We start from the raw sequence: 26,483 nt of genomic DNA, 5'->3' as shown, positions 1-26,483 counted from the left end.
TCTCTGATAACCACTTCTCAATTATAATGATTTTTTACCCTTAATTCTCTAATCAAGTTAACAATATCCAATGCCTTCTGAAAATCCAAATTCAATGCTCCCCCTTTTCTATTCTATTATTCACAACTTCAGAGAACTTCAGCAGATTAATCAAACATGAGTCTACTTTCATAAATCCATATTGGCTCAGCTTGATACTTTCCAAGATTTTTTGTTATTACATCCTTCAGTATACATTCCAGCATTTTGCCTACCATTGACATATTGAATGATGGGTCAGTAGATCCCTATCTTCTCTCCCTTACCATTCTTTGATTGTGGGGTCACTTTTGTTAAACTCTTAATTCATATGACTAATACCAGAGTCGTTAGAGCTCTTGAAATGAATAACCAGAGCATCCACTATTTCTAATACTAAAGCTCCTTCAGGGATAAAAAATCATTGGGTCCCTCTGATTTATAAATGTCCAGGCTTGCCGACTTCTCTCATACTATGTTTTGGCCAATACCTATTTCCTTCAGATGGCACTGGCAATCATTGGCGACTTTCTGTGAAATTTGCTCTCACCGGGACCTGTAGAAACTTTATTTTCTAATATATCCAGCAGGTTTTGTGTGCTTTTAGGTTATAAAGTTAAACAGCACAGAAATAGGCCTTTCCACTCATCACATCCACGCTGACTTTTTTTCCAACCAATCCTACCTGCATATGAAAGAGAGAATGTCTGAGGTGGGATGGGTCTTTGAATATACTGGCTGCTATCTCAAGGCAACAGGAAGTGCAGTCAGAGACCACGGAGTGAAGGTTAGGTCCCGTTATATGCTGAGTGTGTTTACAACCTCCTGCAGTTTCTTTCAGGCTTGGGCAGAGCAGTAACCATACCATGATGCTCCTGCAGAGGATGCTTTACATGGTGCATCAACTTAAATTGGTGAGGGTCAACGGAGACATGCCAAATTTCCTTAGCTCTTGAAGAAGTCGAGGCATTGGTGTGCTTTCTTGTCCAGAGCATCTGTGTAGCTGTACTAAGCCAAACTATTGGTGATGATTGCACCTAGGAATCTGAATCTCTCGATCATCTTCAGCGGCATTGTTACATACAGGAGCGTGTGTTCCACCCTGTTTCCTGAAGTGATTGACCAGTCTTGTTGTTTTGCTGAGAGAGAAGTTGTTTTGACACATAACCTCTAGGCTCCTCATCACTTTACTGTACTCTGTCTCACCACAGTGGTGTCATCAGCAAACTTGTAGATCAAGTCAAATCAAGTGAAGTTTATTGTCATTTCACTACATACACGTATATAATATATACAACTACGTGACAACATTTCACATAACATATGATAACTTATAAGTCCATAAGACCATAAGATATAGGAGCAGAATTAGGCCATTTGGCCCACGTTATCTTTGCTTTTTTTACCCTCTGCCCTATCCTGAGTCCCTTCACTCCGATTCCCAGCCAAATTAGTTTAAATCCTCCTCCACAGCTCTAACAAACCCGCCCACAAGAATATTGCGGGTTCAAGTGCAACCCATCACTTTTGAAAAGGTCATACCTCCCCCAGAAGAGATCCCATGATCCAAGAACCTGAACCCTTTGCCCCTGCACCAACTTCTCCGCCATACATTAATCTGCCAAATCATCTTCTTTCTACCTTGGCTGGCACGTGGCACAGGCAGCAATCCAGAAATTATTACCTGGAGGTCCTGCTTCTTAGCTTTCTGCCTTTCTGCCTTATGAAGGTAAGGATAAAAGCTACAGATGAATTACACATAAGTAACCAGCTAAAGTGCATTAATATTAAATACATATTGTAAGGTACAGAGCAGACTAACCTGGGACACTTTGAATACAGCGCAGCCGAGAGCTCAGAAGCCTAATGGCCTGGGGAATAAAACTATTTCTCAACCTGACTGTTGTTTTTATGCATCGTAACCTCCTGCCTGATGGCAGAAGGTCAAAGAGGATGTTGGATGGATGGGTGAGATCCTTAATATTACTGTGTATGCAGTGCTCCTGATAAATGTCCCCAGTGGATGGTGGGGAGACCCCAATGATCCTCTCAGCTGTCCTCACTGTTCTTTGTAGGGACTTCAGGTTCGATGCTCGACTGCTCCCATACCATATGGAGATGCAACTAGTCAGGATGCTCTCAATGGTGCTCCTGTAAAATGCAGTTAAGATGTGGGGTGGAAGCCTTGTTTGCCTCAATCTTCTTAGGAAGTGGAGGTGCTGCTGTGCCTTCTTGTTCAGAGAGGTGATATTGAGAGATCAGGGGAGGTTATCTGTGATGTGAACTCCCACGAACTTGGTGCACTTAACTCTCTCTATGGAGGAGCCATGTATTCACGGAGGGAGATGGCTTGTCTGCACCTTCCTGGTCCATAATGATCTCCTTTGTCTTCTCCGCATTCAAGCTGAGATTGTTGTTCTTGCACCAATCCACCAGCCACCCCACTTCCTCTCTATACTCCATCTCGTGATCGTTCTTGATGGAGTTAGGCAGGATGCGGCCACATAGTCATGAATGTATGTGGAGTAAATTAAGGGGTTGAGGACGCAGCCATGAGTCCAGTGTTAAGAATAATAATAGTGGAGGTGTTGCTGCCTATCCTTAGAGATTGCAGTCTATTTGGGAAGTCTTTCTTTCTTTTTCAATATTTTTATTAATTTCTTACATAAAAGAGTACAGAGTACAGTAGGATATGTAATATATATCGATTACAATATATTGAAATCACAGATAAAGTGTATAAAACCCCATATCCATATAAAATTAAATTTAAACATAATATTGAAAAGAGATAATTTTATTATACAAAAAATCTAAACCCACTACCAGAAAAAAAACAGCTGTTAGGTTAAAAAAAAAAGAAAAGGAAGAAATCCTTAACATATAGTAAAACGTATTGTTAGCCAACATCTGTGCTTAATAGCAAATCAAAGATTTTGAAAATAATTCAAAAAAGATCCCCACAATGTTAAAAAATCTTGTCTAGGTTCAGAAATTGAACAGCGAATCTTCTCTAAGTTTAAGCAAGACATAACATCACGTAACCAATGAGTATGAGTAGGCAGAGTGGCATCTTCCACTTAAGCAACAATGTCCTCCTGGCTGTAAGAGAAATAAAGGCCAAACTATGCAAATCATGTGTCTCCAAAATAATATCATTTCCTCTAACAATACCAAATAAGGCAGTCAAAGGATTAGGTTTAAAATTTACTTTAAAAAGCACTGAAAATGTTTGAAGTATTTCCTGCCAATATTTTTCAAGACTCGGAGAAGTCCAAAACATATGGATTAGTGAAGCTTCTCCATTATTACATCTATCACAAAAGAGAGATATATCTGAATAAAAACGAGACATATGGACTCTATAAACCACTTTAAATTGTAGAAGGGAATGATGGGCACATAATGATGAGTTATTAACCAATTTAAACATTTCTTTCCAAGTGTCCTCAGAAATTGAAATCTGTAAATCTTGTTCCCAAAGATTTTTATTTTTATCTAAAGGAATATTTCTTATTCCCAACAATATACCATAAATATTAGACATAGATGCATTATGGAAGGGTTTCAAATTAAAAATTATATCAAGTATATTTTTATCTGGACTCTTAGGAAATGTATGTACTTGAGAATGCAAAAAGTCTCTAATTTGTAAATATCGAAAAAAGTGAGTTCTCGGTAGTCTATACTCAACTGACAGTTGTTCAAATGGAGAGAGACGATCTCCAAAAAACATATCATGAAAACATTTAATACCCAATCTATTCCACTCCTTAAAAACTACATCAGCCATAGAAGGTTTAAAAAATAGTTAGAAAAAATGGGACTGGAAAGTGAAAAACTCAATAAACCAAAATATTTTCTAAATTGTACCCAAATCCTCAAATTGTGTTTAACTACAAAATTATCAGTTAAATTACTTAAAGATAAAGGAATTGAGGATCCGTGAAGAGAAATGATAGAAAATTTATTAACAGAGTTAGCTTCTAAAGAAACCCAGACTGGACAGTCCTCTCGATTAATATAATATAACCGAAATATAAGATTCTGTATATAGACTGCCCAGTAATAAAATCTAAAATTGGGCAAGGCTAAACTTCCATTCTTTTTAGCTTTTTGAAGATGGACTTTATTTAATAGAGAAATTTATTTTTCCATATATAAGAAGATATAATAGAACCTAAAGAATCAAATAAAGATTTAGGAATAAAAACAGGAATGGCCTGAAATAAATATAAAAAATTAGGCAAAATATTCATTTTAATGGAATTGATTTGGCCAATCAACGATAAAGAGAGGGGTAACCAATTTGAAAGTGCCTTCTTAACATAATTCAGAAGTGTAAAACAGTTTTCTTTAAAAGGGAATTTATAATTCCTGGTAATTGTTACACCCAAATAAGTAAATTGATTTCTTACAATTTTAAAAGGAAGGTTAGTATTAACTAATACCAAATTATTCAGAGGAAAAAGTTCACTCTTATGAAAGTTAAGTTTATATCCTGAAACTGACTAAAGCAGGAGAGTAAAGAAAGTAGAGAAGATAAAGAAGACTCCACATTAGAAATGTAGAGCAAAAGGTCATCAGCATAAAGTGAAACTTTGTGGGTAACACCCCTCCTTAATATGCCAGTGATATCAGTAGATTTCTGGAAAGCAATAGCTAAAGGTTCTAAGACCAAATCAAAAAGCAAAGGACTCAAAGGACAACCTTGCCTGGTTCCACGTTGAAGTTTAAATGGCTTAGAGTACTGAGAATTAGTAAGAACCTGAGCAGAGGGAGATAAGTAATTTAATCCACTGAATAAAATTGGACCCAAAGTTAAATTTTTCTAAAGTTTTAAATAAATAATTCCATTCAACCTGATCAAAGGCTTTCTCAGCATCTAAAGATACCACACATTCTGAAATCTCATTAGAAGGAGGATAAATAACATTCAATATATGACAAATATTAAAGTGGGGGTATCCATTTTGATAAATCCAGTCTGATCATCAGAGATAATAGATGGTAAAATATTTTCAATCCTACGGGCCAAAAGTTTAGATAAAATTTTAGTATCAACATTAAATAAGGAAATAGGTCTATAAGAAGAGCATTCAATTGGTTCCTTATTCTTTTTAAGAATAAGTGAAATAGAGGCTTCATAAAAAGATTGTGGCAACTTACCTAATTTAAAAGAGTCGGAAAGGACTGAATATAAACGAGGTATGGAAGTCAAGGATCAATTCGCAGAGAAGGTTGTTGAGTGTTATGTCTAGAAATTCAGAGATGAGTTTAATTGGAGCTATGGCACTGAAGGTGGAACTGTAGCCAATAAATAGGAGTCCATTGTAGATGTTTTTGTTTTCCAGATGTTCCTGAGATGAGTTTATGACCTGGGAGACGTCATCTGCCAAAGAGATGATTTGCAGTGGGTTGAGGTTGTCTGGGAGGCTGCAGTTGATGTGTACCATGACCAGCCTCTCAAAGCACTTCATGAAGGTGGATCTCTGAGCCAATAAGCAGTAACCACTCAGGCACTTTAACTTTATTTGATATTAGAATGATATTGCTCTTCTTAAAGCAGGATGAATCCTCAGACTGGAAGTTAAAAATGTCTAAAAATACTTCCAGTAGCTAATGCACACATGAACTAAAGACACAGCTGGGAACTCCTTCTGGGCCAGAAGCTTTCTGCAACTTCACTGTCTGGATGACTGTGACGGGGACTAAAGGTTCAAATGCATTGGAAGCTGTCAGCGCAGGAGGTGTAATTTCCATAAGTTCAAAAGAGCATAAGACATAGGAGCAGAATTAGGCCATTTGACTCATCAAGTGTGCCCCACCATTCAACCATAGCTGATCCTTTTCTCCCCCTCCTCAGCCCCAGTTCCCGGCCTTCTCCCCATAACCTTTGATGCCATATCCAATCAACAACCTATCAATCTCTGCCTTAAACACACCCAATGACCTGACCTCCACAGATGCCTGTGGTAATAATTTCCACAAAATCACCACCCTCTGCCAAAAGAAATTTCTCCACATCTCTGTTTTAAATAGATGCCCCTCTATCCTGAGGCTGTGCCCTCTTGTTCTAGACTCCCCAACGATGGGAAACATCCTTTCCACATCTACTTTGTCTAGGCCTTTCAACATTCAAAAGTTTTCAATGAGATCCCCCCTCAACCTTCTAAATTCCAACCCTTCCATTCCCACAATCATCCTTGTGAACCGCCTCAGAAACCCCTCCAACGTCAGCACATCTTTTCTAAGGCGAGGGACCCAAAATTGTTGCCAATACTCAAGGTGAGGCCTCACTCGTGCCTTATAAAACCTCAGCAATACATCCTTGCTCTTGCATTCTAGACCTCTTAAAATGAATGCTAACGTGGCATTTGCCTTCCTCACCACTGACTCTAACTGTAAGTTAACCTTTAGGGTGTTCTGCACAAGGACACCTAAGTCCTTTTGTATCTCAGATTCTTGGATTTTCTTCCTGTTTAGAAATGAGACTGCACATTTATTTCTACTACCAAAGTGGATGCCCACACATTTTCCAATATTGTATTTCATTTGCCACTTTCTTGCCCCTTCTCCTAATGCTGACTTTATCCTATCTTGTCCTGTGTTACCAAATATTCCATAACCTCATCCTTAACAATTGACTTCAACATCTTCCCAGCCACTGAGATCAGGCTAACTGGTCTATAATTTCCTCTCTGCTGCCTTTCTCCTATCTTAAAGAGTGGAGTGATATTCGCAATTTTCCAGTCCTCTGGCACCATGCTAAGAGTCCAATGATTTTTGAAAGATCATTACTAATGCCTCCACAATCTCTTCCGCTACCACTTTTAGAACTCTAGGGCGAAGTTCATCTGGCCCGAGTGACTTATGTGCCCTTAGGTCTTTCAGTTTTTTCAGCACCTTCTCCAGTGTAATAATAACTGCACTCACTTCTCTTCCTTCACATACTACAACATCTGACACACTGCTAGTGTCTTCCACAGTGAAGGCTGATGCAAAGTACTCATTTAGTTCATCAGCCATCTCCCTGTCCCCCATTATTATTTCCACAGCCTCATTTTCTGGCGGTCCTATATCCACTCTCATCTCTCTTTTATTTTTTACATATTTGGAAAAGCTTTTACTATCCACTTTAATATTGTTTTCTAGCTTGCTTTCATATTTTATCTTTTCCCTCCTAATGATTCTTTTAGTTGCTCTCTGTAGGTTTTTAAAAGCTTCCCAATCCTTTATCTCTCTGCTAATTTTTGCTTTGTTGTATGCCCTCTCTTTTGCTTTTACATTAGTTTTGATGTCCCTTGTTAGCCACGGTTGTACTATTTTGACATTTGAGTATTTCTTTATTTTTGTAAAACATCCATCTTGCATCATCCTCATTTTCGCAGGGACACACACCATTGCTGCTCTGCTGACATCCCTGCTAGCATCTGCTTCCAATTTACTTTGGCTATCTCCTCTCTCATACCACTGTAATTTACTTTACTCTACTGAAATACTGCTACATCAGACTTTACTTTCTCCCTATCAAATTTCAAGCAGAACTCAATCATATCATGATCACTGCCTCCTAAGGGTTCTTTTACCTTAAGCTCCCTAATCACCTCTGGTTCATTGCATAATACCCAATCCAGTATAGCTGATCCCCTAGAAGGCTCAACAGCATCTTGTAGATATTCAACAAACTCACTCTCTTGAGATCCATTACCAACCTGATTTTCCAGATCAATCTGCATGTTGAAATTTCCCGTGACTGTCATAACATTGTCCTTTTCTATTTCCTGTTGTAATCTGTGGTCTACATCCTTTCACCCTTGCAGTTTCTCAAGTCAACCCACAAGGATTCAACATCTCCTGATCCTATGTTACATCTTCCTATTGACTTGATGCCATCCTTTACCAGTAGAGCCACACCATCCCCTCTGCCTACCTTCCTATCCCTCCAATATAACGTGTAACCTTGGACATTCAGCTCCCAACTACAACCATCCTTCAGCCACGAGTCAGTGATGGCCACCACATCATACCCGACAATCTGTAATAGTGCAACAAGATCATCCACCTTACTTCTTATACTCCATGTATGGAGATGTAACACTTTGAGTGCTGTATTTGCTACCCTTTTTGATTCTGCATCCCTAATGCACTGATACTCATCCTGCTGGCTGCAATTATGTCCTATCATCTGCCTGCCCTTCCTGATAGTCTGTGCGCTATCTTTGCTTTTTTTAACCATCCATCCTATCCCAAGTCCCTTCACTCCAGTTCCCACCTCCCTGCCAAATTAGTTTAAACCCCCCCAACAGCTCTAACAAACCTGCCTGTGAGAATGTTGGTCCCCCTCAGGTTCAGGAGCGACTTTTGAGCAGGTCATACCTCCCCCAGAGGAGATCCCAATGAGCCAAGATCCTGAAGCCCTGCCCCCTGCACCAGCTTCTCAGCCATGCTTTAATCTGCCAATTCATCCTGCTTCTATCCCCACTGGTGCGTGGCACAGGCAGCAATCCAGAAATTACTACCTTAGAGGTCCTGCTTCTCAGCTTTCTGTCTAGCTCTTTAAATTCTCTTTTCAGAACCTCTTTGCTTTTCCTTCCTATGTCATTGGTCTCAATATGTACCAGGACATCTGGCTGCTCTCCATCCCTCTCCAAAACGCTGTGGATGTGATCCGAGATGTCCCTGACCCTGGCACCTAGGATGTAACATACCTTTTTCTGTGTCCCGTTCACACCCGCACAACCTCCAGTCTGTTCCCCTGACTAGTGAGTCCCCTATCTCTACTGCTCCTCTCCTGTCCCTCTCTCCCTCCTGCATCACAGACCCGTGCTCAGTTTGTTTTGGTGCCTTTCTTTTCAGAATGCATTGAGCTTATTGAGGAGGGACGGTTGGACTAGATATGGTTTTGTCTCATGGCATCCTCAATGGTTTTACAAGGTTGTATCATGAATTTCCTGTACAGGTCAAGGTCTCCTAATCTGAACTCTGTAGACCTGGACTTCAGTAAAGAATGGATCTCCGGCTTCATCTGTGGTTCCCAGTTGGTGAAGACCTGGATTGACCTCTTTGTTCTACTGTCCTCCACACTCTTGCTGATGAAATTTGTGATGGTAGTGACATATTCATTGAGATTGGCCACCAAGTCCTTGAAAATGGACCAGTTCACCAACCTGAAGCAGTTATGTAGAAATTCAACTATTTCCTCAGAGCACCAGACCAGCACCGTACAGCTTTCCGTACTGTTTCTGTTTGTAAGCAGGGAGAAGCAGCACAGCTCGGGAGTGTGATTTTCCAAAGTGCTGCTGGGCGATGAATCAGTAGGCACCTTGAAAGGTTGTGTGATATAATGAGAGCTGCACACGGCGATGGCACGGTGACTGAATTTGATCCCAGCCTTTGATTTGCAGGGTTTATTCCATTCCTCTCTCCATAGATGTTGTGTGACTTACTCAGCATGTTCTCAACAAGTTTATTGTGTTCCAAATGGGGAGGAGGGTGTGAATCAGTGCAGAGCTATTACTGCATGGTTGGAGATCCCTTCTTTCAAATAGGGCACTGAACTCAAAGTTCCAGCTGTGTCATTTCAAAAAGATTAGAGGAGTTTACTTACACTTTAAACAGTAACATTTAATTTATTTCATTGCAGTTTGAGCAACTTGTGCAAATAAGCTACCTTTGAAATTATTTTAATGTCTGATAATGTGAAAATCGCTACTCAGATGCCAGTTCTTGCTCTCTCCTTTATCCAAGAAGGAAAGGGGAAAAAAATGACTGCCAGAAATGCATCTATTATCTCAGGATGACATGTAGAATTGCACTTTGAAAAACTGGCATGTAGGAACAATAAGCAATTTATTATCAGAAAAACTGGTCTTGTGTGTTTCCCTGTTACCAGATGTAACTAGCCATGCAGTCATCCACATGTTGGAATGTTTCACCCAGGTCACCACTGCTTATTGCACATGGTCAGATGTGCCACATGGGCAAAATTGTCACTTAGAGGATGTTTGACCTCTGCACCTTTACACAGCATACTTTGTTATGTGGCAGAGAGCAGAGCTGCATTATGGGAAAATATGGGCATACTCTCCCCCACCCCCACCACTCTTCCCCTAAAATTCCCAGTGGTTCATCATCCCTTAATTTTAATTGCTGGGTAATTGTAGAGTGAGCACCCTTTCTCACAAAGCCTCCCTATGAATGACTTGTTATTGTGAACAAAGAATTAGCCCTAATATCTTCCTTCAGTTTTTATAACTTCCATATTATTGGTGTTTGTAAGCTGAAGTTCCACTCATTTCAAACAGTTTTAATTCCATGTACTGCACTAATGTCAACCTTTAAAAGATCATCACCACATTCTCATGATGTTTCTTCCCATTCCTTCTGTATCCTTCATAAGCAAAACTATGGATAAGCTATTACCAAAAACTTACAATATTAACATATTGTAGCAGCTGTGCCACTGTCAGGGAGAATTCCAAGCTTTATTTGCGTTATCCTTCTCACTTTGTGCCACAAAACATTATCCATTATCATAATACCTCAAAGAAACAATAGTGAAGAGTATTATTCACTCTTTAATAATGCTTGAGCAGCTTCCATTCTCCATGCAAATCGATACACTTAACCATTTGGATGCTTTCTACATTTTATGACAATGTAATTATAGGCAGCAACACTCAAAATGTGAGGGCTAAGAACTACTTATCTATAATCATGGTAGAATTTTCTTGCAGGGAGTCTTGATGAAGTGGTTTGTCCCGAAATGTCATCTGTTCTTCTCTTGTCCATCTCCTGTCCATAGATGCTGCCTAGCCTGCTGAGTTCCTCCAGTAATTCAAAGGTTCAAAGGTTCATTGATTATCAAAGTATACGACTCTGAAATTCTTCTTCTCCAGATAGCCACAAAACTAAGAAAAAAAATGACAGCATGATCATCAACCCCCGAAACCCCCCACTCCGCACAAAAAAAACTAACAAAAATGGAACAGGTATGTCGACTCCTAAATCATGCTCTCCCACACACAGAAAAATGAGAAAGATCAGGCGTAAAGCACAGAATGTAAAAAACTGTGTACTGGTGACAATGAATGCATTTAGAATCACTCTAGAAGTCACCATTTTAAATAATATGCCCCAGAGAAAGATCCATGGCCACAGATTAACTGTTGTGACATAAAAGCATATACTATACAAACGTAAACCGTTTCTGGATTAGTGTATCTCATCTCCTACAGGAAAATATAATTACAAGAGTCAAATTGTAACAGTTTGTCTGTCTAATGATGTCATTTGGAACTGCTTTTGTATTAGAAACCAGGGGATAATATAGTAGCATTTGTCACTGCAAGTTGACAGTCTTTCCCATTGTTAATTTCTTCCCTATCCCCATCTATAAGCATATATTCCCTGAGGCTAACAAATCACTGGCTATTTGCAAAAAATTGACTGGTGGATATTAGTAGGTAAAGGCAGACTCCTGGACTGGTCCTTGTGTCAGGTTCTGATAAAGATACTCAATGGTGCCAAATCATTTGCTCTTTTGCAACTGGAAGCACCAGAAGCAATGTGATAAATATCTACTCTACAAAGACAACATCTGGACCACTCCAGTTCTTTCTTTCCAGTGAAGGATGTAAGACAATTATTGACACAACACTCTGTAGGCCTGCTGGCCTCTGCACCCAGATTCCTTACCAGCAATGCATATTGTTAAACTTCATTACTTTTCCAGTGTGAATTCATAACATTTGCCAATTTTTTTCAGTAATTCCAACAGGCAAATCCATGAAATTGCACAGAGATCAGCAGCAGCACAGGTGATCCATCCTGTCCTGATCCTAAGCAAAAATCTACCAAACTCAGACACAAATTAGGCTTTAATGTTACCTTAATGATTGGGCCTGACGGTTAATTGTGGAAGGAGGTTTTGTTGTGGAACTGGGAAATGGTGCTGGAGTGCTTGCTGGTAGGCTGGTTGTGACTGAGATAAAATGGAGTTGTAAGGCCTTTTCTCCCTTTGCCCTAAACAGTGATGGAACTTAATCTTTAGAGATGTTCTACTCCAAGGCAAAACAATACATTTCTCTCAGAAACATCTTAATGCAAAACCTTCACTTTCATCTTCGACAAACATCTTATATGGCTATCAAACAGGATGGTTTGGCTTGAAGCAAGTTGGATTTCTTTCAGGAAGAATAGGATCTGGAATTGATCCTTGTGCATATTCATGAGTGTAATCAACATGCCGTATGTACACATGATTCCACCAAGGGTTCATCCATTGGCAATGAGTGCAATTGTTTTTCAATAACAGAGTCACACCGACTTAGCATAGCATAGTCAAGCATTTGATTAACTAACTGAATCATTAATAAGAGTGAGGTTGTGGAGTATTTTTTTTTGGAGGTGTGGAGTCTGACAAGGCAGGTTACTGCTTCCTTACAGCTCCAAGTTCAATTCTGAACTCCGGTGATCTGTGGGTGGGGAATGCATGATCCCTGTTTGACTGGATCCGTTTCTCCAAGTGCTCTGCTTTCCTCCCACACCCAAGGGTTTGCTAGCTGGTTGACTGGCTGCTGAGAACGACCCCTAATAAAAAAAAGCAAGCTGCTGGAGGAACTCAGCTGGTCTGTGTAGGCAACGGGGCAGTTTACATTTTGTGTCAAGACACTGCGTTAGGAACTGAGGGGATAAAGAGGGAAGAGTCAGGATAAAGAGGAGAGGGAAGAGTGAGGCAGTAGTTGATCTTTCTCCTTCCCACTCCCTCTGAAACCTCTGATGTGCTGCATAATTGGAGGTCTTACAAAATGCCTGATATTGGAGTTCGCACTGAACTTACAGTTTGAGCATTGCATTCCCTGAACCTCACTACGGAAGAGAAGTTCAGTTTTGTCCTGCTGTGTCAATGCCAGTGTTCTTGGTGAGCGGCATAGTGAGGAGGTGGTGGCATAGGGTGAGGTGGGTAGTGAGTTGCCAGAGAGCTGATTGGACACTGGAAAGACCTTTCAACACTCTCAACTCAACATTAATTATTATTTTGTCATTCAGTTTTAAGTGTAACTGATTTGGAGATCTGTTTTTGCCACTGGGATTTCTTGTTGGTACAATCAAGCATCGGTCTCTCACTGTTCTTGTACACACCAGGACAGAGAGCCGAAATTGATATTAGTGAAAGAAATGTTTCTTAAGGACACTCTGGGTGGAAAGAGGGGTTGAATAGCAAAGAATTGCTTGACTTATCTTGCACTGGAAAACATTCAACAACTGCTGATTGCTCTCCTCTTCACAAACCAACCTTGGCAAATTCAGCATGGGGAGTGCTTGTCCACTTTATACGCAAAGTTTCTGTCTGTTTTTCAGACATCAGCCAACAGCTGTGAGGCTTAGTGTGTGGATCTCTTGTGCTGGTGGCACTAGCTGCAATTGTTTACCAGCTTCACTGGCTGCTGGATTACATTTTATCTGCTCTCCTCTAGCCTCAAGTTATTGTGATAGTCTGTTCTAAGTCTAGCAGGGTGAGTGATAATATCCAACATGCCTGCATTTGGTCCTTGGATCACAATAACTAGCCTCAAGTCAGCTGCACCCTCATGGGAAAAGGTCAAAACCAAGACAAAACTCTGTTTTTCACCATTTTCCAGACAACTGCCAACAGCTAACAGCTGTGAGACGCAGTGTGTGGATCTCTTGTGTTACTGCTCCTAAGGACATTGCCCCTAAAACAGTAGTTTGACTGGTTTTTTGACCCTTCTATTTCTTCCATGCGCAAAAGCCTAATTCACACTGCGGAGCCCTGCTGAAACTCACTATTGATAGGTGTTTATTCAGTATAACACAGGGAGCCCTATTCAGTGTTCTTCATGCCTAGTATTGGTAAACTGAACTGTACGCCAGTAACTGCAAAAAAAACTCCTTTAGCATTGGTAAAATATTTATAAAGCTAAACTGTATTTTTTGTCTATGCCGATGTCTTGTGTAATTTTGCATAGTTATTGTATATTTCAAAACAACAAAAGAAAAAGTCAAAACTTCAAGTTGCCATGGAACAGTGCAAGTGGAAATGAAAAGAAAACTTTTGTACTCAGGAATGTGCAAAATCAAAAAAAGACCATTGTGAACTATTTGCACTGATTCATAAATATGTTGTCCTCAATATTTGTCATATTCTGCACTGACAAATTTTTCCATGACTTATTCAATCTGCTCCTGTACTTTCTGATCTGTGCATCTCTTATTGTCTCTATTGCAGTCTCGTCCATTCATTCATCAAAAGTTATTCATTTTAAATTATATTCCACCTCTCTTTCTTCTGAAATTTTTAGTTATGTTAACTATACACTCAGTAGCCATTTTGCATTATCGAAATATGGCCACCATGATAGTGTAGCGGTTAGCATGACACTATTAGTGTTCAGTGCGTTCCGATGTTTGGAGTTCAATCCCAGCATCCTCTGTAAGGAGCCTCTGTACGTCCTCCCTGTGGAATGCGTGGGTTTTCTCTGGGTTCTCCGCGTTCCTCCCTGAAGCACCTTCAATTACTCCAAAAGACTGAGGTTTGGTAAAATACTGAAAGGCTTTTATTCGCTGTACAATACGACCTCCACAGTGAGTGTCTGCCCCCGGACTGAGGGGGAGGGGCAAGGCAAACACCTTTATACAGGATTCTGTGGGAGGAGCCACAGGGGCAGTCAGCAGAGGGGTGAGTCCAGACAGGTAACCCAGTTACAACATATATACATGGTTTACCACACTCCCGCAGTCCCAAGACGTACCAAGTAGCTTGATTGGTGACTGTAAATTGTCCCATGACTAGGTCAGGGATAATCGGGTTTGTCGGGGGTTGCTTGGGTGGTATGGCTTGAAGGACCGGAGGGGCCTACTTCACGCTGTATCGCTAAATAAAAATTAAAATTAATAAATAAGTTTTTAATCCGCCAATCACGTGGCAGAAACTACATCCATAAATGCATGTAGACACAGCCAAGAGACCTGGTTGTTGAGACCAAACCTCAGAATGTGAAGAAATGTGATCTAAGCGACTTTGACCGTGGAATAATTGTCGGCCTCGGATGGGGCGGTTTGTGTATCTCAGAAACTGCTGATATCCTGGAATTTTCACACACAACAGTCTCTAGAGTTTACAGAGAATGTGTAAAAAAGCAAAACCATCCAGTGAGCAACAGTGCTGAGAGGGGTCAGATTGGTTCAAGCTGACAGGAAGGCAACAGTAACTCAGCTAACCACGACGCGTTACAACAGCGGTGTGCAGAGGAGCATTTCTGAATGCTTGAAGTGGATGAATTACAGCAAAAGCCGACCACAAACATTTACTTAGTAGCCACTTTATTAGGTACATAAGGTACCTAATAAAGTGGCTACTGAGTGTATATCTTGGCAACTTCTTCTGGAATCCCAAACATTTTTTTGTGATCATCTTCACTGTAAATATTCCCAGTTTCTGCAGCCCTTCCTCCACTCAGCTGACTAATGCCACCTGTCAGATTAGCTGATTTGAAGGTTATTCATGACCAGAGCCATATACGGTATAATGCTCTGGTTCTCTTTTAGATTTAGGTTTAGATTAAGGTTTTTTAAGGTTACAAAGCATAGAATTATAATTAATCCCTTTACTACATTTAAGCATACACTGATACCTGGCAATACTCTCAGACTTCTATCCCGTGTGGCATATTATTGTGGCGAGCATTTGGTCCATGACAACAGACAAGAAGAGGTTATTTCTCTGAACAGCCAGTTTTATTGAGAAAAGCACAATAACAGACAGAGCGCCATCGCTTGGTGAGAGCCCAGTCAGTCACGTACAGGCAGGGGAGGTGATTACCACGCACCCGGTTACAGTCAGAGTGACCCACAAACACACAAGCACAGGACTGTATGACCCAAACTAAAATGTGACAACAAATGAACTTGAACATCTTACCATAATCCCACAAACGCATTTTAAAACAAGAACAATAAGTAGCTCTGGCCACTAGGAATGCCACACACAAGCCCACCCCCAGAGTGCCACACTGCCCCCACCTGGGGGTTGGCTGTCCCTGGTAACCGCAGAGTCCACAACAAAGTCCAGGAGTCCCGGTGATGGTCGACGCTGCCGCCTGGGGTGCTGTGGGTTGTCTGGAGTCCCCTCAGGGGAGGTACTATTTGGTGAGGCAGGAGGTAGGGCACCTGGAGCATCACTTCCTTCCTTCAGCCTCGCTCTGCTGGTGCTGGCCTGGGGCTGATATGGCACCAGCCGATCCCAGTGCAGCACAGCCCAGGGAACCGCGCCTGAGATACCACATTGGGGATGCCATCGAGCACATCTCCCGGCCCCTTCCAGTGGTTTCCCTGCTTGGGGGATAATCCCTTCTTCCGGGAGGTGCAGTTGATGCATACTTGTCCACAACACCCCACCCCACTAAATTCCTGTCCCCGGAGGCGGGCATCATAAGGTGTGTTTGGCGGCCGCTGGCTGTACTTTGGTACTGCCGAGCTGTATCATGAACAGCCCACACTCGACCCCAGAGCTGCTGCTGCAGGTACTTACTCCAACCTGGCCTCCCAAGGGGCCTTTGGCTCGGGAGGAGAGCCACATTCCAGATCCACTGGTGCGTGCAGCTCCCACCTGGTGCCCTCCGGAACCGCTGTCCAGTATGCTGGCAGTACTCGGCATAAGTGACGCTCCCAATCGTACTGGTGCCAGCTGACGAGGATGGCAAACTGCGTAGCCAGGACGCGGATGAAGCGCTCCACCGGGTGAAGGGGAGTGGTCTGCATTTTGGTGACCACCTGCAGACCTCACCAAACACCAGCGCCTCAAAGTTGCGCCCCTAGTCACTGAGAAATTCCTCAGGAGTACTGAAGTGGCAGAAGATCTCTGGTCTGGGACCCATGTAGCCTCTGCCCACCATGAGATAATCCATGACCGTGAGAATGTAGTGGTTGATGGCGTCACTGCAGGGGGAAGGGGCCCAGGATGTCCACCCCACCACGTCCTGCTGTATTGGCACCCTAGACCGGCGGCCCGGTCCCTACTGGGAGGCGCAAGTCTTGCAGCAGTGCACAAACAGCTCTAAGTCCTACCTGCACCCAACCCAAAGGAAGCATTTGCACAGCTTGTCCAACTTCTTTGCAGCCCCACCAGCTCGTGCGCCGACCACAGTTCTATGGTACGGAGCCCCCGGGAGGCGGAGGTGGACCCCCAGCTGCAGGAGATGTCTGTCGTTGTCAGAAAATGGCCACCACAGCAGCCCGTCCCGTACCTCCAGCATGCCTCAGTGGGAGTATAGGGCTCTGGTTTCTGGATCCAAGACGGAGACCTCTGCCCACCCCAGCTGCCGTCTCACACTCAGCTATCCCCTCACCCGGGCCAGCACGGGATCACTCACCAGCCCGCTGCACAGCTCCTGGTCAATGGTGGGGAGGTCTACCTCACCGCCGGCTCTCACCTGAAGTGACGCCACCGCTGTTTGTCCCTGTGTTGTGCTGGGCCACTACGGGGTGAGCTGCACCGTGGCGGGCCGCTGGGAGAGAGACCGGAGGAGGTCGCTGCTGCGCCTGCCCACTCCACTTCCTGGAGCTGCCCTGCCGGAGAGTCACGGCTTCAGTGCCGGGGAGAGCGTTGCCCCCGCCACATCCACACAGGCCCCCCCAGTGGGGTAGCTGGTCCAAGACTCCCAGACGTCAGAGAGCCAGACCTCGTGCTCCACTGTGACGCAGAGCCTTCTCTCCCCCCTCAGTCGCCGGTGACCGTAGCCAGCTGGACTGCCATCGGGGATGGCTGGTCCGTGTTGGGGAGGACACCCAGACAGATGATGGTGATTGTTGTCCACCAACGCAGGGCAGCTGATGCCGTCCACCACGCAGTCCATGTATAAACCTTGCTCTGTCCCCAGCCGGTGAGGCATCATCAGAGGGATTCCGTGGGAGGTCGCGGGCAGTGTTGTCCGATGGCTACACTGGGCTGTGTTGGCACTGGTGCAGGCAGCCCTGGGCCATACGTCCTATCTTGCCGCACTGGTAGCAGAGATCGCTCCGTGGCATGAGGTGGGGCTGGTATGGCGTTGGTCGCACCTGTCTCATGGGCTCCCCTGCGTCAGTTTCCTCCACCACCTCGGTGACACAAGCCTGGGCTCGCGGCGCGCGGGGCGCTAGAACGCTTGGGGGGGGGGGGTTAAAATTGCTTCTGCCCTGTCCACACCTGCCAGCCACGTTGGTGGTGTCAGGTGAACACGCTGCCGAAGGTGCTCTGACGTCAGCGCCTTTCAAAGGCATGGAGGGCAAGCTTTTCCTGGGTCGCGGGAGGGAACTGGGGGTAGCCATGCCGATCACAGTGGCAGAGATCTCCCACACGGAGCCACCTGCTTCCCACTTCTTCCCTCAATGGCCTCTGCGTGAAACGCTACTACGAGGGCCCTGTAGTCACACTGCTGGGACCCGCAGGGCATCCCCCTCGTGCACCAGAGCAAGGTGCACCAATGTGCTGGTGGGGCTCCGCCCACTGTGCCACACGGCAAGTCTGACTTGCACCAGGTAAGGCTCCAGGCGGTCGTACCATTGTATCCGGGAAGCTTCGGGATGGACCTTGTCGTGTTATTTGCTGGTCTTCCTCTTTCTCTGGTGGGGTTGCCACGTTGCCCATCCTCCCACGGCTGCAGTGTCTTGGGTTCCCTGCGCAGGCCATGGGGGGGGGGGGTGATGCGCTCCGCCATATCCCAGGTTGGCGAACTTGGGTGTGCTCGCCCCATCGGGGTTCCCTGGGAAGGCACGGTGCCCAGATCCCAGGTTCTCCTGTCGGGTGGCGTCCTGTCTTCAGGTGCCCGGCCTGGGGATGCAGGGCAGGCATAAGACTCGGTCCCTCCACTTATTCCCTGGATCTTAAGGCACTCCATCCGGCATCGCAGCTCTTCAATCTCGTCGTCAATTCCTAGTCCCACTCCTGACACCATTGTGGTGAGCACTCAGTCCCTGATGACAGAGGAGAAAAGCTCGTTTAGCTCAACTGCTGGTTTTACTGCAACAAGCACAATAACAGGCAGAGCACCATCGCTCGGTGAGAATTATTCAGTCTCACACAGACGGGGGAGGTGATGATCACACACCACGGTTACAGTCAGAGTGACCCACAAACACATAAGGTGAACAACTGCATAACCCGAGCTAATATGTAACAATAAATGAACACCGGCTGCTAGGAATGCTGGGGCGAGCTGTCGACCTCCAACCCCACCCCCATGGCACCACAATATTTTAAAATAATATCCAACCTGTATTCCATCCTACTGCCCCCTTTCCTACTATTGTGACCTTTTACTTGTTTACATGAAGGGTTAGCTGCCATTTGATACCCTGCTTCCTTGATCTAAATAGTTGCTTCATCTATAAACTCCAGAACAATGCTGTCTTCAAAGCATTTGCATTCACATACAATCTTTTATACTGAATAGGGTTCCAAGGTACTTTTCAAAACTGTTGGACTAGACAGCAACATACGAGCAGTGGTCAAGATCTTGGTCAAATTAGTGATTTTAGTCTCAGAAGAGAAAGAGTAAGCTTGGGGTAGGGTTAGAAAGGGAACTGAAAATCACAGTGCTTAGGTAACTGAGGCAAGTTACAATCGTGCAGCAGATAGAGAGATATGCACCACTGACTCACATTTATTTGAGATTGAATCGGAATACTTCTTGCCTTCAAATGTTTTAGAATGTTGCTCTATATAAATGCTCCCTACAAGCTCCTAAGAATTTTGTTTGTTTTCTTATTTGCTGGTCCCAGATTTCAGACCAACATGGAGGAAGCCCTGACAATGTGGGTTTGCTTTTCTGAAGGACGAGGAAGCCTGTTATTTTCACGGCTGCTGACTTGAAAGCATTAAGCTGGAGCGCTGTGCCTGGCCATAAAAAAAAATCACAAGCTCTACGATTTAAAGGGTGAGTCAATTTCCAGCCGAAGAAGTAATCTACAATCATTTCTAATAGTGATAGGGGATTGCTAGGTCCCAAGAATGTATCAGTTATGACAATCCAGACCCAATCATTGCCACTGAAATCCAAAGACCTTTATTTATTGCATAAAATCATTATTCAGGCGACTATGTCAGTTATCAAAATCATCATAGAATGCTGACACCTTAACAAAATCAGTAGGGTATCACTATTCTTCACTCACAGCCTCTGTTAGTTTGCTGCTGAAAGTTATGTTTAGGTGGAATTAGAATCAGAATAGTTTTATTATCACTGGCACATGTCGTGAAATTTGTTAACTTACCCAGCAGCAATCAATGCAATACATGATAATATAGAAAGGAAAATAAATCAATTGCAGTAAGTATATATATGTACTTTATACTTTATACTTTATACTTTATTGTCACCAAACAATTGATACTAGAACGTACAATCATCACAGCGATATTTGATTCTGCACTTCCCGCTCCCTGGATTACAAATTGATAGTAAATATTAAAAATTGAATTATAAATCATAAAAAGAAAATAGAAAAATGGAAAGTAAGGTAGCGCAAAAAAAACGAGAGGCAGGTCCGGATGTTTGGAGGGTACGGCCCAGATCCAGGTCAGGATCCATTCAGCAGTCTTATCACAATTGAAAAGAAGCTGTTCCTAAATCTGGCTATATTGAATAGATTAAAAATAACGCAAAAACAGATGTAATACATTTTTTTTAAAAAGTGAGGTAGCGTTCATGGGTTCAATATCCATTTGGGAATTGGGTGGCAGAGGGGAAGAAGCTGTTCCTGAATCGCTGAGTGTGTGCCTTCTCTACTTCCTTCCTGATGGTAATAATGAGAAGAGGGCATCTCCGGGTGTTGGGGGTCCTTAATAAAAATGTTGCCGCCCTTTAACTGTCTTTAACGTACAATATGTAAGGACTCAGCTTCTAGAACTTTAACTTGAACTACTGACTAGTGGGAATGATCGCAATGGATTTTCTCTTTTACTCTACACAAGCTGTCTTTTCTCAAGAACTGTTGTAATTTATAAATATCAGTTAGGCTAACATCCTGCAGCCAATCCTCGCAAATGTTGAGGTGTTCACTCCCTTAGAATCAGAATTTCAGGTCATCAGAAAAGGCAAAACAAAAAGTGGAGTTTATTGTCTTATGCACAAGTACATGTATACACAGGTGAAATAAAAAACTTACCTGCAGCAGCATCACAGGCACATCGCATCAAATGAACTACATTCACAAGGAAAACAAAATAAACATAAATTGTACACAATTAGAAAATATATTTTTTTTGAAAGGCACAAAGTCCATTTTAATGCAAAGTCATCAAAGTATGCCTGATATTGCAGGAACTGGCAGAAGCGATCCCCTCAGTGCATCAGTACAGATTTCCTTCAGAAGCCCATATAACCCAGACTGAGAGAACTGTGCTGCTCCAAAGAGTGCTATATGAGGTCATTCTTACCCTTGGCCATTAAGCTCTATAATGAGGCAACCTATAGCTAGGGAAGTGATGACCCCCTCCTGTTAGACTGTTAGTAACCTCTTTTTAAACTCTGTTTAGCTCTGTTTACCACACCCTGCTATCGCAGATACCCTGTGCAATGCTATACAATACTACCCTTACTTCTTATCTGGATGGTGCGAATATGTACCCATTATAGTAATTCTTGCACTACCATTTTATCAGTGTGAACTTGTACACCTTGTAAATCATGTGATCTTTGACATGTAAATCTTGTACATCTTACTTTTAAGGTAACAAATTTATTCTTTCTTGCTTCTCTTCTAATATTTGTATATCTGTGCACTTGTAATGCTACCATGACACAGTAATTTCCTTTGGGATCAATAAAGTATCTATCTATCTATCGATATGGATTGTGATCAAAAGAAAATTCAGACAGAAGAAAAGGAAACCAAGTGGAGGATTAACTCACACAGAAACAGCAAACATTCCTTTTCAAATTGCGTCCATGCATTTAGCAATCAAGCAATGCAAATATTAATTCTGTATATTTGTAGTTACCACGTTTCTTCCCATAATATCCCTTAGCTTTAAACTTTATCTTCTAGTATCTCCTGACTTTTATCTTTAACTTTATTCCTTAGAAATCTTTGTGGTCCCTGTCAGTGTTATTTCACATCTTGAGTATGTACATTGGAATAATCAGTTTTGGGATGAGGTTTTTAGCAGATACATGCTGTTCACAACCCGACACAGTACATTAACTGTGAAATATGCCAGCTGGATGCCTGACTGATAAATAGGAACTTATAGACTGGCGTTAGACAGGTTAAGACAGTGCAGAAATGTGACCTGTTAACCCTATACACTCAAATGCCTGAGGTAAAATTCATTCATCCTAACCAACTTCCCTCCCTGCTCTCCAACCCCTGCACTCATTGCCCTCAGGCCAGCAACTCCAAGTACAGCATGTGTAAGTGCTGAACTAAATGCTATAAAGCAAAAAGAAGCTGAAAGGGCTGGAAGCACTGAACAACTCAACCAAAATATTTTTGGAAGCTAGTACCATATCGAAGCAGGTTGATTACATCTTGTGGTACAAAATTAAGTAAAACAACAGAATTATTCAAACGCCTATTCTTTGATAGGTTTGTAAGTTCTGGTTCCATCATGCATGAGATACAATGTCAAAGGTAAGGCCAGCGATTATTGCCCGTTCCTAAACATCTTTGTGCCACCTGGTGGCACAGTGACATCAGCGCCGTACTCTGCAGTGAAGGTTCCCGAGTTCGCTTTCCACCCGTGCCAACTTGAGTGTCAAGCTCGCAACTCGGCCACGTAAAAAAAAAGACTGCGCTGTGAGAAGGACGTGGGGGACCACTCACAGAATCTTTCCTCCAGGCAACATCTTGAAAAAAAAAGTGGTCGCCGAGGCTCTGGCAGAGCATGGCACACACAAGAGAAAACATCTTTGAGAAGGTAACAGTGAGTCATAATAGTCTTCGTAGTGAAGATAACACCACAGTACTGATAAGAAAGCATATGAAGGTAATGCATTGCTGACTCAAGATATCCTGTGATTTGACAGGAATTTACAGCTTGTAGCATATCAATACATCTCCTCACTTGCTGTGCTAGTTGGCAGAGATTGTGAGTTTTGGAGGGACCTTTTTGTGTACAAGTCCAAGAATTCCCAAAGCACCGATGGATACTTACTTACAGCCCACTGGTTTAGGGCAGCAACGAAGGTCCTCCATCTCTGTTGGTGTTCAGGGCTTCCTTCATCGTGTCAGTAGTTTCCTCGCAGTTTTCACCAGCGTCAAACATGCAAACCCCAGGTGAAGACTCAGAAGTCTGGTCGCACTCAGATGTAGAAGGACTCTTCGTTGCTGTCTCCGAAACAATTTTGTTTTACCCGTCAGAGTTGTTAGCCCTGATCTGAATCCCTGAACCTGGAGCACTGGTGGACCTCTACTCTTTCACCTGTTTGGCATGGGTGGCCCTACCAACAGCCAAAACATAAAACCCTGACTCCAGCCAACATAGCTCTCCAGGACATTGAGGCATGCAAGCCTCCAAACCCAATGACAAAGTTGTGGTCCTCTTGGAGGACAGGGGGGTAAGGTAATGAAAAAGGCACAGGGATGCTTGTCTTCATTAACCAGACATAGAATCTTAAAGCAGTAGGCAACATGACCCTCGAACTGTCCAAGCATTCAATATTATCATAACTGATCTGTCCCAAGCCCCATCTCCTCTTCCGTGTTAGGTCTCAAAAACCCTCAATTACCTACCAGCAGTAATCCAACCTCCGCAGTCTTACAGAGATACGCTGGAGAGACACAGTAGAGCAGCCATTAGTGCAAAAGCTTTGGAGTGTTAGGTCAGTGTTTGATACTAAACTGCAGTCTGTAAGGAGTTTTTATATGTCCTCCCCATCACCATGTGTGTTTCCTCCAGTTGCTCTGGTTTCCTCCCACATTCCGAAGACACACAGTTAGGGTGAGTGAGTTGTGTGTAGACTATATTGGTACTGGAAGCCTGGTGACATCTGTGGGCAGCCCAGCACAATTCACATTGATTCGATTTGACGCAAGCAATGCACCTCCCTTTATATTTCCACGTACATGTGACAAATCAATCTATCCTCGTTACACTCTTTAATTTCTACTTTGAGAAGAAGTCCCTATAAAACTCAGTTTTAAATAACCATAATATTAACTAAACCCCTTGTTTCCTATTTCCCCATCAGTGGAAACACCTCTCCCCTGCTGTGGCACCTCTCCCTTAGGAAAACCCGATTTATCCATGGATACAGATGCGCCTTTGGTGGTCAATGCTGAAGAGCCCATTTCTGTGCTTTACAACTCTATCATGATTCTAACATTCAGGAAACTCAGAATCATCCTAGACAAAGCAGCCCACTTGTTGGACACCCCAACCTACCAGTGGGAACATTCATTACCCCACCCCCGGGGGTAACTGCAAGGTGACTTCAGTGTATACCATGTACAGCAAATGCACATTTGCTTCTTGGCCTATCCTGATGGCACCGGCGCTCCCCCACACCCCCCCCCACGTCACATGACTTCTCCCACCAAGCAGTGCAAAAGTGTAAGAAGCCTGGAAACAGCACCTCTGCATGAAAGCAGCTTAAAGACAATAAGGGATTTGACCAATCAACAGTAGTAAATTAAAACATGGAAGAGACAGAATCAGCCGAGTGAGATCAGCTCCATGGTGGTGGATCATTAAATTTTAACATAACAGAGCTCTTTTTTCACGACTCCTATTGCTACAGATTTGCATTTTAATCAACCTTTCTTAAAATAGTAATAAAGCAAGCTCTGAAACCATTAATAAAAGCATTTGTTTAGTGCTTTTGTGGATTTTTAAAAGAAAGCCTTCCATTTATATAGTGACAGCCTCAGGGTTGTTCAGAATATTTTACATCCTATATATCACATTAGGAAATTGATTTGTTATTGTCACATGTACTGAGCAATGGTGAAAAACTTTGTATTGTTTACTGTCCATATAGACCACTTCATCACATGGGTATATTGAGGTGATACAATAGAAGTGCATTAACAGAATGCAGTATAAAGTGCTACAGTTGCAGAGAAAGTGCTGTGCAGACAGTAAGGTACAAAGCCACACAAGGTAGATTGTGAGGTGATGAGTCCACTTTAGGGGATTGTTCAATAGTCACAACGGGGAAGAGAAGCTTCAGGCTGCTGAGGCGTACTTTCTGGATTTTGTATCTTCTGCTCGGGGGTGGGAGGGGGAGAAAGAAGAAAGAATGTCTGGTGAAGATGGGATCTTTGATTATATTGGCTGCTTTCCAGAGGCAGAGAGAAGTGTAGAGAGGGTCCATGGAGGGGATGTCAGCTTCCATGATATTGTGAACTGAGTTCACAACCGTTTGCCGTTTCTTGCAGGGCAGTTGCCATATCAAGCCATGATACATCCAGATAGGATGCTTTCTGTGGTGCATCTATAAAAGCTGGCGAGGGTCAAAGGGAGCATGCCAAACTTCTTTACTAACCTGAAGAAGAAGAGGCACAGCTGAGTTTTCTTGCCCACGGCAACTAGGACAGGCTTTATTGATGTTCACTCCTATGAACTTGAAACTCTGAACCCACTCAACCTCAGTACCATTGCTGTACTGAGTTCCACGCCCACTTTCTGAAGTCAATTACCAGCTCTTCTGTTTTACACATGGACAGAAAGTTTGCTTAAAAAAAAACACAAGTTACTAGGCTCTCTATCTCCTTCCTGTACTCCGATTCATCGTACTCGAGTTATGATCCGTTACGATGGTGTCACCCGCAAATCTGTAGATAATAGACAATAGACAATAGACAATAGGTGCAGGAGTAGGCCATTCAGCCCTTTGAGCCAGCACTGCCATTCACTGTGATCATGGCTGATCATCCACAATCAGTATCCAGTTCCTGCCTTATCCCTATAACCTTTGATTCCACTATCTTTAAGAGCTCTATCCACCTCTTTCTTGAAAGCATCCAGAGACTTGGCCTCCACAGCCTTCTGGGGCAGAGCATTCCATATATCCACCACTCTCTGGGTGAAAAAGTTTTTCCTCAACTCCGTTCCAAATGGCCTACCCCTAATTCTTAAACTGTGGCCTCTGGTTCTGGACTCACCTATCAGCAGGAACATGCTTCCTGCCTGCAGCATGACCAATCCCTTAATAATCTTATATGTTTCAATAAGATCCCCTCTCAGCCTTCTAAATTCCAGTGTATACAAGCCCAGTGGCTCCAATCTTTCGACATATGACAGTCCCACCATCTCAGGAATTAACCTTGTGAACCAACGCTGCACTCCCTCAATAGCAAGAATGTCCTTCCTCAAATTTGGAGACCAAAACTGCACACAGTACTCCAGGTGTGGTCTCACCAGGGCCCTGTACAGCTGCAGAAGGACCTGTTTGCTCTTATACTCAATTCCCCGTGTTAATTCCCCATGCCATTAGCTTTTTTCACTGCCTGCTGTACTT

The sequence above is a fragment of the Mobula birostris genome, chromosome 3 (genome assembly GCF_030028105.1).
Source record: "Mobula birostris isolate sMobBir1 chromosome 3, sMobBir1.hap1, whole genome shotgun sequence".
Classification (NCBI taxonomy): Eukaryota; Metazoa; Chordata; class Chondrichthyes; order Myliobatiformes; family Myliobatidae; genus Mobula; species Mobula birostris.
Note: the sequence above shows the minus strand (reverse complement) of the source record.